The following is a 14,764-nucleotide window of genomic DNA, read 5'->3' on the forward strand; positions in this document are numbered from 1 at the left end:
ATCAAAAAGTATTGCTAATAATAATTATTAGTAAATTTTAATTAAATATATTATGTGACTACAAATTTTTAATATTTACTCTAGTAATTAAGATACTAACTAAAGTTTGCACCTTTTTCCATGTAGGATTAATATTAATACTACCTCTGATTTTTTTTTTAGTTACAACTTTGGGGTATTATTTGCAAGATATAAAATATTTTAAAGTTGCAACTAAAAAAAAAACAATTGGAGGTAGTAATAGTAATATTCAAAATGTTTGCAAGCTTTCCTTAAATTAATTACTAGGAGTAACAAATTTTCTTTACTAATAATGATATACATCATATGGATGAATGGATCAAATCAATTGATTCATTCTAATTTCCTTAGAACCAAAATAATAATAATAATAATAATAATAATAATAATAATAATAATAATAATTCGTCATGGAAATTTCTTTTCTCATCTTCCATATCGTCCTTTTCAATCATCACAGGTCCTCCACAAACATCCGCCATATTTCACCGGCAGTAAATTTTCGTACGTCCAATTGTTATTGCATTTATCAATCACAAATTCGATCACAATAATATAGAAAAGCATTATTTTGATTGTACTTATCATATCATGATTTAATATTTCAATTTAATGTAATTCATAGTTAAAATATTAAAAGAAAAGCTATTATAATATTTTTTTAAGAATTGTAACACTTAAAAAGACGTACAAGACTAACCAAAATACACACAAATTTTTTTCTTAACTTGGCAATATAAAGATAAACCCTTTAACCACATACATCACCCTCTTCATTAGTTTAACATAAGTTTAATAATTAGTCATTTTACACTTTTTTTTTTTTTTTTTTTGGTGCACACGAGGGGCTAGGCCCCGGAAAAGAATTTGGTCATTCTAAGCATTGGTATAAATTATTAGAATCCAATTAAGGTTAATTTATTTATTTAATTGACTTAAAAAGCCTTCTAACAAAGTGTGAAATCTTTGGCATACCATAAATAAATACTACTTATATTCTACATTTCTACGTAGATTTTAATTGTAGTAATAATATATGTCATATTGAACCTTTTAGTTGTTTATAGTATTGATGAACTTGATTCATGTGTAATTGTGTGAACAACTAACTGCCGACTACAAAATTAAATTAAAGTTTAAACACTTTTTTCTCTTCTATTCTAACTTTTTCCATAAAAACACATTATTTATACAGTATACAGCTTACACTAAACCATACGTATCAAGCAAGTACCCGTAGATACAAGATTGCCACGTTACACCTTCATGTTTTAAGATATTTCTGCCCAAAACACTTTTGTGATATTTATAGTTCATATATATAGTCAATTATTTTGATTTCCAAAGATATTTATAACATGTTATTTAGTATCTTGTTGTTATTATCTTTATTGATAGTATCTTCATAATAATATTATTTAATGTATTATGTGTTTTTCGTATGTTAGAATTTGTTTATAATGTATCTTAACATGTTTATGGATACTGTCCCAAGCTCCCAATGCAAACAAGTATGGAATAGTACGATACTGTTTGATGATTTACAAGATTAGATTTATATTAAGATCAGATCTTTGAATCTTTGATCCTCTTTTCTAAAAAAATCTATAAACATGCCGACATACATAATAGATGATTAGATGATCATATAGCTAGCTTATAATTAGTTACATAAAGTTTTGAGTGCTACGTAAAATTCAAGACAAACTAATAAAGTCATACGAAGTATAATATAAATTAACAAGTTTTATTTTTTGTTCGACATAACTTAGATCTTTGTCTTTCCATCCAATCTTACTCCGTATCAAATTCCACTTATCATCTCATCTAACTACAACCCTTGTTATTATTTTATTTTAATTTTTATCATTCCATGATTTTATTCACTATATATATATTCATCATTAAGTTTTGCTTTTTTTTTTTTTTTTTTTAATATAGTTTGTTTATAAAATTCTTCCATCCTTTTTTTTAGTGTACATAATATGTATACTCCGTAGACTGTAATAAAAACAAATCAATTTGACTTTTTTTTTTTTTTCCGACAAAGGTTAAAAGAAGATTACAAACTAGTACTAGAAGAAGAATTACAAACTAGTACTCCTTATAAAATGAATTGAGGTCAATATTGCTATAGAACTGTTGGCATTTGAGTCTTATATTCTTATGTTGTCGTTATTGATAACTTTCTCCGGTTTTTTTTTAAGTTGCAGCAGTTTGACTGTTACACTATTTATGTGTTTCACTTTGATTAGTTTTGATGATTTATACTTAAGTAAAAAATATAGTTATGTAAAATCTTGTTAGGTTCGTCTCGATTTATACTATTTTAATATTATATTTTTTACATATTGATAATTAAAGATATTAACGAATAAAATCATGCATCGACAAGCATAAAAAAGAAGTATTGCAATTAAAAAAAAAAAAAAGAAATATGTTGTACGAGTATATGACTTCAGATCAATACGTAGAATAGTTGCAAGTGGTCCATTGATACTTTATAAGGACTGAATCTATATATTTTTGACACAAGCATCTACGGAGTATTAGATTCGACCCATGACGATCCGCCGCGACCCGTATTATTTTTATATGTATTATATATACGAAGTAATTTTTTATTTTTTTTTTTACTATTTGTTTAATCAATTCCTATTTTAGTTTGCTTTTTATTTGTTTTGGTGGAAAGTGCAAAGCATTGTCAATAATTTACTAATACTTTTCCTATTTCTTTCGATAGTTTAATGTCATGTTTGAAAAGTGTAGCATCTTCGACCTTTCAGTTAAGATCGAGCTACGGATGCATTAGAATCCGCAATATAGTAATAGCAACTTCTCTATAATTAATTAAGTAATTGGTAAGAAAGTGTCTAGTCGTTTGGATGTTGTTTCTTTTAATTTTTAATTTTTTTGCGGTTGCAATTTATTTAGTGCTACCAAATTTCTTTTGTAGCTATAATATATACTATGGAGTAATACTATAGTGCAAGTGTGCAACCAAGCAATAAGAAGTGAGGAACAATTTTCATATATTTCATTATAGAAATAAATAAATATAATTCAGATCATAAATTTGAGCAAAAGGTTTTAAATTATCTCTCTACATACACTATGTCACTATTATTTTAAATTCATCCAATTTGAATTACTCAGATTATATCGTATGTATTACAGGTGAACTCGGGTAACTTAAGTCTTAGTACATCCACAATCTCTACGTCTTTTAAAATATCAGTATGTTTTGGTGAAAAAGCCGATTACAAAAGCAATAATGCAAAGAAAATAAGTTAAAATTTGAGTATCTATCACAATATAAGATTTTTAGACAAGCTAATACTCCAACTAGTTGATCTCAAGTTACAATTTCAATTCTTATTACGGATTATTAAATATTAAATACAAGTATATAGTAAGATTTATAATTAATATGTAACAAATAAACAAGACAATATAAGATTTTTAGATGATGCTTGTTAAGTTTTAAGACATTTAGGCATGTGCATAGTGGAAGCCCAAACCATTATTGTACTGTTGAGGTCTTTCCTAGACACAATCCATTTTGCAAATCCATTGATAATACAATAATATACAACCCTAGCTTTAGTGGTAAGGCCAAGTTATGAAGGAACAAAAAAACATTCTTAACCAAAATTGGCCCCTTTTCTTATTAGCCAAAAGAATATGGAGTATATTTTGCCCACTTTTTTGCTGAATATATTTATAATTAGTTGGCATTGGGACCCTATGATCTTTTACAAGGAACACCAATATCATGATGTTGCTAGAATTGCAGAATTTGTAGCATTATTAGTTCAATTCATATATTGCATATCATAGTATATATATCACATGGAATATTATATTTGTATATATGCTAAGATGCTACTTTAATTAAAATAAACTTGTAGGTTAGCAAGTAACCATTAATTGTGTAATATATGTAGTCAAGTGGCAAATGCCATGTGGCGTAGTAATATGAATCATAGAGTATTATAAATTTGACAACAACTTTGAGTACATCTTGTTTGGTTAACGATCACTGAAATTATTATCAATTCACCTTATTATTTTCACTTATTTTAAGAAAATAAGTTTTATAAGCTAATAATAATACCAAGCTAAAAGCTTATAAGCTAATAATAATTATCTAAGTTCAGTAAGACTAAAAAAAATTAATAAGGTCTAATAAGCTCAAATAATTTCACGTTTGAACAATTGAATTGAAATAAGCTCATTAAAAAAAAAAAAAAAAAAAAAATGAATCAGCCTGTATTTAAACAAAAATGTATAAAGTTTGAACACTCGTTGTATAATGCAGTCAATTCCAAAATCAATTAAAATATATATCTTAGAGTATACGAAGATCCACTAACATAAGATTAATGGAATCTAATATTGGAATAGTGAATTTGGAATATCAAATATCCAATAAGAAGTATAGTTTTGGATAAGATACCTAAACATTGCTCATCACTCTACATATTATAGTAGCCTAGTGTAATGTGATGGTGGAAAAGTGCATCATTAACAATAGATAATTACAATTAGTAAGCTTAATTTAATGTTAATTATGTTAGGTGGAAAAGTGCACCATCGTCAACAATTTGGCTAAGATCAATATATACATTAAGTAATAAGAAAAGTCCCAAGTTGTTTGGTTGCTGTCTAATTCTTTTCGTTTCTTTTGTGGGTGCAAAATTAACATTTGATGTAATACTTAGTAATTCTAATACTTTTCTTTAATTTAAGAAGATAAAGTTACTTAAAAAAGTCTCTTTGCTAAACTTTTGGCTAACTTACATGACAAAGCATGAGAGCACTACGTAATTAATTAATAATTATACACTAATTTTCTTGGATAAACTTTGCATGAATTGAAGGAATCATTATACAATGTAAGACTAGGTGACTATGACTGTATTTTTGATTGTCTAGATTGATTATAACAAGAAGTTAAGAATAAAAATGTATATTAAAACTTTTAGTTTGTGTCTTCAAATTATCCAAAGGTCAATTACAATTAGTCAAGAATTGAGCCTCTAAAAAAACGTTGGGATTCTAGCATCCTATTATAGATCACAAGCCATTTTTACGTAGTGAGTGATGAATGAGTGTAAAATAGAGGTATAAAATCGCAACTATGTGCACTATAAGATTGTGAATTCTTAACATTTCAACATGCGTTGCATTCTATTCATTTTAATCCAAGCCACCTAATAAAACTTAATTATTCGTATAATTACCTAGCTAATCAGAAAATTAATATGTAAATTAAAATTAAAGAAATTCAAGGTCTATTTTTTCATCGTATATTAGAAATCATTTGTCTTAGGGCCTATTCTGATTTACTGAAAACAACTAAACTAAACTGAATTGAAGTGATTAGAGCCGAACTGAACCGAACTAACTGAATAGAGCTGAAATGAATTGTGACAAATTGTTTATGAGAGAAGGAAATTAGGAATTGAACTGAACTGAGATTAAGCCGAAGAGAACAGGTCCTTAGTACCCTCGCTTTCTTCTATTGATAAGTTTAGATTATTTCAATAAAATAAGTTATGTAATTATAATTACTTATAAAATATGTTCATATAACATAAGTTTGGAAATTATTTATTTATTTTTAAAAAAAAAAAAAATAAATTCAGAAATTAAAAATTCAAACAACGATAAATAAGTCCAGAAAAATAAAATAAATTCATGTAAAATAGAATTATTCAGATGAACCAATAAAATAGAACCTTAAAATGACTAGACATCTATAATAAAAACATACATAATTGGGGTATTTATTTTAAAACAAGGGGTATTAAGAACAAGTTGATAACTTAACCTCGACTCTTATCATGAACTTTTTTTTTCCCTAAAATTAACTGAGTACTTAGCTACCAAATTGGCTTATGGAGTTATGGAGATGCAACTCCAGCAAGAGTTGTAAGGTTAATATTACTCGGAATGAAGTAGGAAAATTAGCTTTCTAAATGAGCAGTTGAGCACTACTGAATGCTGAAAAAGATAGAGCACGTTGTGCACGTACATAAATTAGCCTAGCCAAATATATATGGACCCTCACATTACATTTATTTCATCCTACCAAACTCATGATTCTAGAATATTATTAGGTGCACTGGTCTGACTAATTTGATTATTTGCTTTGACAGGGTTAGTATTAGCCTACAAATTATGATATAATTAGGAAGGTTTTTATGACATTTCTACGATTAACAAGAGCCATTAGTTGTACGTCAAGGTAGTCCTTAATCCTATAACTTGTACTTGTATATTTCAACTTGGAAATAGATTATATAAATAAGAAGTCATGACTATTCAAAGTTAAAATTACATCAAATTAATTTTGATTGACTTTCATTTGTGAAGAATCAACGTCTTGCACCCAATTGATACGTAATATGTTTGAAGATCTAGTGTTTAGGATAAGAGAGTTTGCGTATATTAAGGAATATTTTCCTAGTCTAATATATGTCGACATTTAACCACCAACCACCTTTCAAACTAACTTTATCAACTTTCAACAACATTCAAGTTTTTCAGTTACGGTGTTTTTACTTTTACCAACATTCACTAATGACATGTTCCTTTTAATGTTATTTTCACTTATTTCAGGTTTAATAAGTTTAAATGAATTTAGTTTAGGAAAAAATAATATTAATAAAGGCTATTCAATTTTAGATTAAGTTACAAGTATAATAAGTTTTAATAAATTTTATTAAGTTGTACTCAAATAAGTGAAAATCAGGTGAATGCAAGTCATCTTAACGGTCTCAATCTTAGGTATTTGTTAAAGAGTTACTGATCACATCATTTGGCTGACGCTACTTATTAACTACCTTGATTTCAAAATAATAGACACACTTTAACATTTTACACTATTTATTTATTAACTTTGAATATATGTTTATACTAATATAAAAAAAAAATAAGTGTAGTTAAGATATATATATATATATATATTATATATACACTTCATAATATAATTTTTGTTATTAGGACTTTTAATTTATATGTGTTTTCATATACTCCATCCGTCCCATAATATAGTTCTTGTTTTCCTATTTTGGAAATTCAAAATGTTGATTTTGTTTCAATTTTTGGATAATATGTAAAGACCATCATTTTAATAACTATATTTATTGTATTTCCTACATTATCCTTGGATTTTACACATGTCTTGTACTTTCTTCCACATTCTCTCTCTAACTTTTGTTTATAATTTTACTTTTCACTTGTATTAATGTATTTCATCCACTTTCTCCTCCTAAATCTTAAATCGTGAAAAAACACAAACATGAACTACATCATGGGACAGAGTGAGTACGGTGTATTAATTAATGGTGAAACTTATATATTAGTCGCCCTGTGTAGCAAGTCAAATAGGGGCCTAGCTAACTTTGTCAAACACGTGTATGTGGAAGCTAAGGTAATTTTATGTGCTACTCAGTATGTATGAAATTGATTTATTTCCTTTTTTACTTTTTATATAAATAAATATATATACTTCGTATATGCTAGGGTTTATTATATTTCGAAAAGGATGGGGTGGGGGTGGTCGGGCGGTGGTGCGTGGTGGTATTGGACATTTGGACGGTGGTTGGGCGGCTGTCATTGTTTATAAAATGGATGGGAAAGTGCTTTCTACATTAAATTTTTAATTATGATTTTCATGTTGAAGCTAGATCCTGGAAAGCTACCTTTAGTTCAGGGTGTGGATTAGTCAAGGTTTTAGAATATTAGATGCTAAAATATATTTTATTTTTTATCATAATTCTGGTTGACGATCCACCACATAAGTTATCATGCTACGTAATTAATGACATTAAATAAGAAATAATATTGAACTATTTTAAATAACAGATTCTTCTCACCAAAAAAAAAAAAAAAAAAAAAATTAATTCAATATATAAATACTTGTATAAAATGTACATTATTTACTTGTTTTGTTTAGTCAAGTACTCAAGTTTGCATGCATTCTTAAATTTTATTTTCCTACAAATAAAAAATGGAAAATGTTATACATATACCTTAGGGCTACATATAAGCATTAAATTTACACTAGAAAATCGTGGAAATTTAGGAAATAAAAAAAATATAAACACTAATTACACTAATTTGCCACTGTGAATTCCTAATTTTATATCATTTTCAAGAATATATTTAATGCTTATATATAGCCCTTAGGGCTACATATAGCATTACCCATAATATAAATGGCATACCTTACAGTATTAAATTTCATTGATAGTTAAATGGGGTTGGGTAGCATTTATTAATCAATGAGATTATGAGGAAAAAAATTGTGGGAACAACAATATCACTTATAAAGGAATTGTCATCTCATGAGATCCTCATAATCACAAAGTATACATGATCAAAATTGATTAATAATTAAAATTTCAACATAATTACGCTGAAAAAATGACTACTAGACTCGACCCGATTTGAACCAGCCCAAACTTAAATGACCATTCATTAGAATATGACCTAAATCGAATATACTTAATCCAAGCGATATATTTGCCACCCGCTTTGAGTCATTGACAATTTGACATGAAACATTTGATGAACTCTTCGTCTAGTCTTGGGCTTCAGTCAAGTAGTCAATTACTTGATTAAGCTTCAGACAAAACCCATTTTTGTATATGATGTTGCACTTCACTAATGGGCCAACAGAACCTGGATAAAGAAGATCTTATGGATTGTGTATCACTAATTGGCCTATACAACCTGGATATATAAAGAACGGATTTTTCACCATATACCAATGAGTTAAAGCTTAATTCACCATATACCACCAAAAACTTTCTAATACACCATGTAACACTGAGTTAAACATAAATGTCACAACATGCCCTTAATGACTAACGTCGTTAACTCCATTAGTCATTAGTGGCGGATCCAGGATTTTAGACTAGGGGTAGCACTAACCGCTAGAAGAAAAACAACAACAAAAAGTCCCAAAATACACTTACTAACTTGAAACTCAAACTAAATATTAATTAGTAATAACACATCAAGATAAATTTTTGAATAATATATTGTGATTTTGTATAAAAAAAATTTATCATCAAATTTTAAACATCTATAGATTTTGCAATGAGTCATTAGCAGGAATAAAATCATAAAATTATGTGCATCATACTAGTTATCGAAACACTATTACTATTGTTAACCAATTTTTTATGGGAGTTACTTTTATCTAATGTTTGAACATAAAGTTAAAAAAGTGGAAAGTAATTTGAGGAAGAATCAATTTTTGATGGAGGCCATTTTATCTAATATGTTTGAATATTAATGTCAAGAAAGAGGAAATTATTTTGGGGAAAAAAAAATAATAAACCATTGAAATTTTTCAGAAAAAAAATAATAACAAAACCAAAAAATAAAGACGAAATGAAGCAAAATTTCCTCAAAACAGCAAAAAAAAATAAAAATAAATAAAAAAGAAATAAAGAAATGAACTAAAAAGAAAGTGCATGCGAAGGGATTCGAACCGCTGACCCCCAGGCATTAAGGATAACTCTATTCAAATACCATGTTACCGCTGAAGCAAAGGTAAATATCATAGCATAAGTTGATTGTTTAATCTTTATATTGTATTTTAATTATGATTTTATTTTTTATTTATTTTTTATTTTTTTTACGGGGGTAGCACGTGTCCCCCCGGGTCACAACGTAGATCCGTCAGTGTTAGTCATTAATCATTAAGGTTAATTGTGCCACGTGGCTATCACTGATTGGCTCTTATTAATATTATTTATTTAATTACTTAAATAAAAAAATTAAAAAACTTTTAAAATAAATAAATAAATAAACCACCACCAACCTAGCCACCGCTGCCCCTTAGCCCAGCCAACAGCCTTGCCCCCACCGGCGCTATCATGTCTACACCGGCGCCACCTCCCCATCGGCAACCACCATAACTCACTGCACGACGATCCACCTGAACTCGCCCATCCCTTTCCCCTAAACCACCATCCTCTCAAGTCCCACCCTAAAACTCTAAAAACCCTCTCTCCAGCGACCAAACCCACTTATCGGCGCCCAAACCAACCTTCCCGCGCCGGCGAACCTTAGTCACCGCTCAATCTCTGAACTCCACCCCTTTCCCCCTTCTGAACCACCATTCCAAAACCCTATAACCCCAAAATCAAAATCTAAGGTTTCAATTTTGAGTTTTGGGATTTTGGGTTGGTTGTTTGCAGCTAAATTAAACGGGGGTGACGCGAGGGAGGGGGGCCTGGGCCGTCGGCACTAGGTTTCGACATGGTGGTTTTCGGCTTAGGTGGAAGGGCTACGGGGGGAGGCATTTTCGGCGGGGAAGGAGGGAAAATTTGGGTTGGGTATGGTGGATCAAGGGAGAGATCCGTGCACCGACGTAAAGCTGGGTGAAAGTTGGCGACGACCCGGTGGTGGTTCAAGGTTGGGAGCGGGCGGCGAGGGGCTGGGCTGCTAGGTGGCGATTGTGGGGAGGGGATATGGCTGACAGTTGGTGGTGGTTTTAATTTTTTTTTTTCAATTATTTTTATTAAAGTTTTTTAATTATTTAATTGATTAATTATTTAATTAAATAGTTTAAATAAGAGCTAATTAGAGGCTGCCACGTGTCACATTTAACTCTTCATGACTAACGGGGTTAAGAAAAAGGGCATGTTGTGACATTTATGTTAAACTCAGTGGTACATGGTGTATTACAAAGTTTTTGGTGGTATACGTTGAATTAAACTTAAACTCAGTAGTATTTGGTGAAATTTCCGTTGAAGAATATATAATGGGTTGTGTATCAGTTCTATGTCCAACGTCCTTCTTTAAACGGTTAAACCTAAACCTCTTGTTCAAAACAACAAATGCCCCTCTAAGTCAATAGCTGAAATAATTATGTGCGAGATTGTCTGAATTAATAAATAGTTTCGAAAAATTCAACTTTTATATTCTCTTCGTTCCATAATATAATTGATATGCTCTAGTTTTTATCACGATTTTAATCATTAATATCTTTAATTATGTATAAATAAAAATTATAGAACTTGAGTTTCAATGATGTACATCAAGATAAATCAAAGTTTGTCAATTATTACAAAATAGTGATAAACTTATTTATTAATAACATAAATATCTTTAACTATCGATTTGTAAAAGTATAAAATGAATGATAATATGTTTAACATAACCACATTGAAATGGAATAATCACATTTAATTCCCTTTCTTATCCAATCGGATGATTTTATTATTGACAGATGGGCTGACATTTGCCGACGAAAAGGACATCCAATTCCGCCTAAAGCGCCCGATCCATCAGGCTAATTGGGTTTTATCTTCATGGTAACTTTGTATTGTCGTTTGTCAATCATACTGTCAATTTATTTAGGCCTTGTTTGGTTGTACTCTTGTAATGGGGAAATACAAATTCATGGCAAATGAATTTATGAGTTTTTTTTTTTTTTTTTTTTTTTTTTTTTTGTTTTTACGAGTAGTTGTTGTTTAGTTAACAACTTAACACTAACGTGGGAAGTTGAAATTACTCGGGAAACAGAATTTCCCACAAAACATAGAAATTTAATTACTCCACTATACCTTGGTCAATCAAATTTTCCATGTTTATTTTTGCATAAAATTACATTCTTACCTTATTCTTACCATCTAAGTTTGGAAAAAGTGAGATGAAATTACATTCTCACCCTCTAAAATTGGGAAATGTTCTTATAATATATGAGAATTACATTGTGTTAACCAAACAAATCATAGGAAATATATTCCAGACCAGAAAACCTCTTCCGGCACATGAAATCTGTCGGAATTTCCGTCAGAAAAGGTCGATTTTCCTACGAACACTATTCCGACGACACTTTTCGACGGAATTCCGTCGGAAACACAATTTCCGACGAAAAACAGGGTGTTTCCGACTGAATTTTTCCGCCGGAATTAAGCCGTTTTCTAGTAGTGGAGGTTGGCCTGGGTGTCACTGGCAGGGTTGGGGGAGGTTGGGGGTGTCCGCCGGTGCCAGGAAAGGGGTTTCTGCCGATCTAGTTGTGGCCGGTGCCGGGGGTTAGGGTGGTCGGGCTGGCTGGTGGTGGAGGAGGGCTAGAGATGTGGTATTTTTAGGTTGGTGGAAATGACTTTTTTTTTTTAAAAAAAAAATCTTTTATTATTTTAAATGTGAAAGAATAAAATAAAAATAAACTAACTAGTTAAATATTTTAATTACAATTTATTATTAATGTTATAATTAGCTTAGTATAAAAAATTCAGGTTATCAATAATAATAAGAATTTTTACAATTTACCACTGAGAAAATAAAAAAGTATAGTGTTACCCAAAAGTATCCTCCTTTTTTTTGGCTATATATCTATAATAATAGTGCATGCAAGTTGAAAGATCAATGAGATCACTTGTGCATCAGAGTATTATTGGTTCCATTATTTATTTTATAGCAAAATGCAAATTATTTGAACCTCAGCAAGCTAATCATTACTCATATAGTTACATAATTGAATCATGGGAGTAACTATCATTTGGAGTCGAAGCTGATAATTTGGTTTTTTTTTTAAAAATGTTACATAAGATGTGAAAGCAATGTTTCTACATAACACAACTAGTTTTATAAACAATAAAGCTAATTACATGTAATATTAGCACACATTTCCAGAAAGCTCACTAAAAAACACATATTATATAGTCTACTAACTACTTTTTCAGACTGTTGAATTACAAAATGGTTTATTAGAACACCAATTAATGCTACTGTAGTTGCTAGAATCAGCACATCGCCATCAAACGAGATTGAATCATAATTGAGTTGAGTTTCACTAATCAAATTCAGAAATCCAAAATCTAGAAGTGTGAACACTTTAGTTCAGTTGGAGAACATGTGCTATCCAGGAAGCTTTTCTCAACATCTGCAAATGATGTCAACGCAATCGAGTAACACTACCTCAAATTCTCAGATTGCTTCTCATATACTGAATATAACATATATCCAATAAATTAATCCTAAGCATATTTAATCTACGTTGGTTGATTATTAATGCACAAATAAATCTATTATTGGTGATCACTTGAATTATAATCATATTATCCTAAATCAAATTATTAGTTATCTTTAGCCGTGATTTAAAATACAAATTTCCTTTAAACATGAAAAAGGACGTGATCAAGCAGTAACAATAATATCATAAATAATCAAGCAACATATAAGAGGAAATAGACAAATTAATAAATTATGTATAAATTATTCGTATATTAACAAATTACGTAAAACTTTACATATATCTTGACACAACAATCATCATCATAATAAGACCCTCAAAGCATAATATTAATTAGATCTAAGTATGATATTAAACAGATTAATAAAAAAAACCCTAGCATGTCACTAATAATAAAAATCAAAGTTTTAGCTCTAACATGATACTAGAAATCATAAAAACATCCTAACATGATAGTAGGAATTAAAATATTATTCTAAACATGATTTCTAAAGGAATAGAGCAATCGATTTGACATAGTATTACAGATAAATGATGAAGATTTAATATATAGATCTGCAACAGTAGCAAACTGTCTTCAAGTCTACTAATGTGGAATTCCTACAATGCAGTATAGTCGAGCAAAAAAAATGAAGAAACTCTGGTTCATGTTGTATAAATACACGGCCTATTTATTTATTACACAAATCTGAGCCATTTAATTTATACTGGTACCGAAACTTGCAACTGTGATGACAGGTTAAAAAGCTATGGGTAATAGCAAAGTTACGAGCTATATGAAATTTATATTTGAAAGACGAGAGCATGACTTTGAATACTTTACTGAAAGTGTCGGCATAGGTTCTTGTTTGACACGGAGTTTTTGCTACTTCTTAAAGGGTTTTGCCCACAAGAGTAATAGAGGACACTCAATTAGAACAAAATTTGGTAGCGGAATAGTGTTTTAATAGCGTGCGCATAGGAGGATCTTTTGTTTGTCTTCGCTTGGCAATTGACATTCCATCTTATATCTTTTATCAATACCGTGGTGAGAAGGTTGTTTGGACGGATAAAGCAAACTCATTCGCCGCAGTTGGAGCTATCATGTAGGTACCTCGTGGTATTTGTTCTGCCTCACTCGCTGCCCTCACATTTGATGGCATCTATACTGTTAATCAAGGCATTAAAATTGCGCTCAAAAATGTCAAGGCTAAGAAAAATGTGGAGAGAAACCATCATTCGGTTCCCGTCCTAGCCTTGATTACTATATGGGATTCCTTAGCTTCAAGGAATAGGTCCGGGGATTAGCAGGGGACATGGTGAAATATTTGTAGCATGTATACTACATATTAATTAGTACTCAACATTAGTGTGTTGCTTGGGTCATATTTTGAATAAATTTATTAGTTATTTTTTTTATAGTGAGTACATTGAAATACTATAATAACAATAAACACTTGTACAAGTACCTACTTATTATTTATACTTAATATTAACAATAACAGTGTCTAATTTATTATACTAGTTTCCTTAGTTTAATTTGGATAAGAATTAAGAGATTCGCTTGATTATCATTATCAATTTATCATAGTACATCATTGTATAACACCTCATAATCTAACATTTGTAGTATACCTTTAAGATGTGGCAGGACAAATTCCACAAACATTCTAATTACTATCTCCGTTATATATTATTTGCAACGATTTGACATAAAGTAGAGAGGAAAAATGTCTAATCGTTGCAAATAATATGTAA

Source organism: Chenopodium album, chromosome 3 (assembly GCF_948465745.1).
Source record: "Chenopodium album chromosome 3, dcCheAlbu1.1, whole genome shotgun sequence".
In the NCBI taxonomy this organism is placed as follows: Eukaryota; Viridiplantae; Streptophyta; class Magnoliopsida; order Caryophyllales; family Amaranthaceae; genus Chenopodium; species Chenopodium album.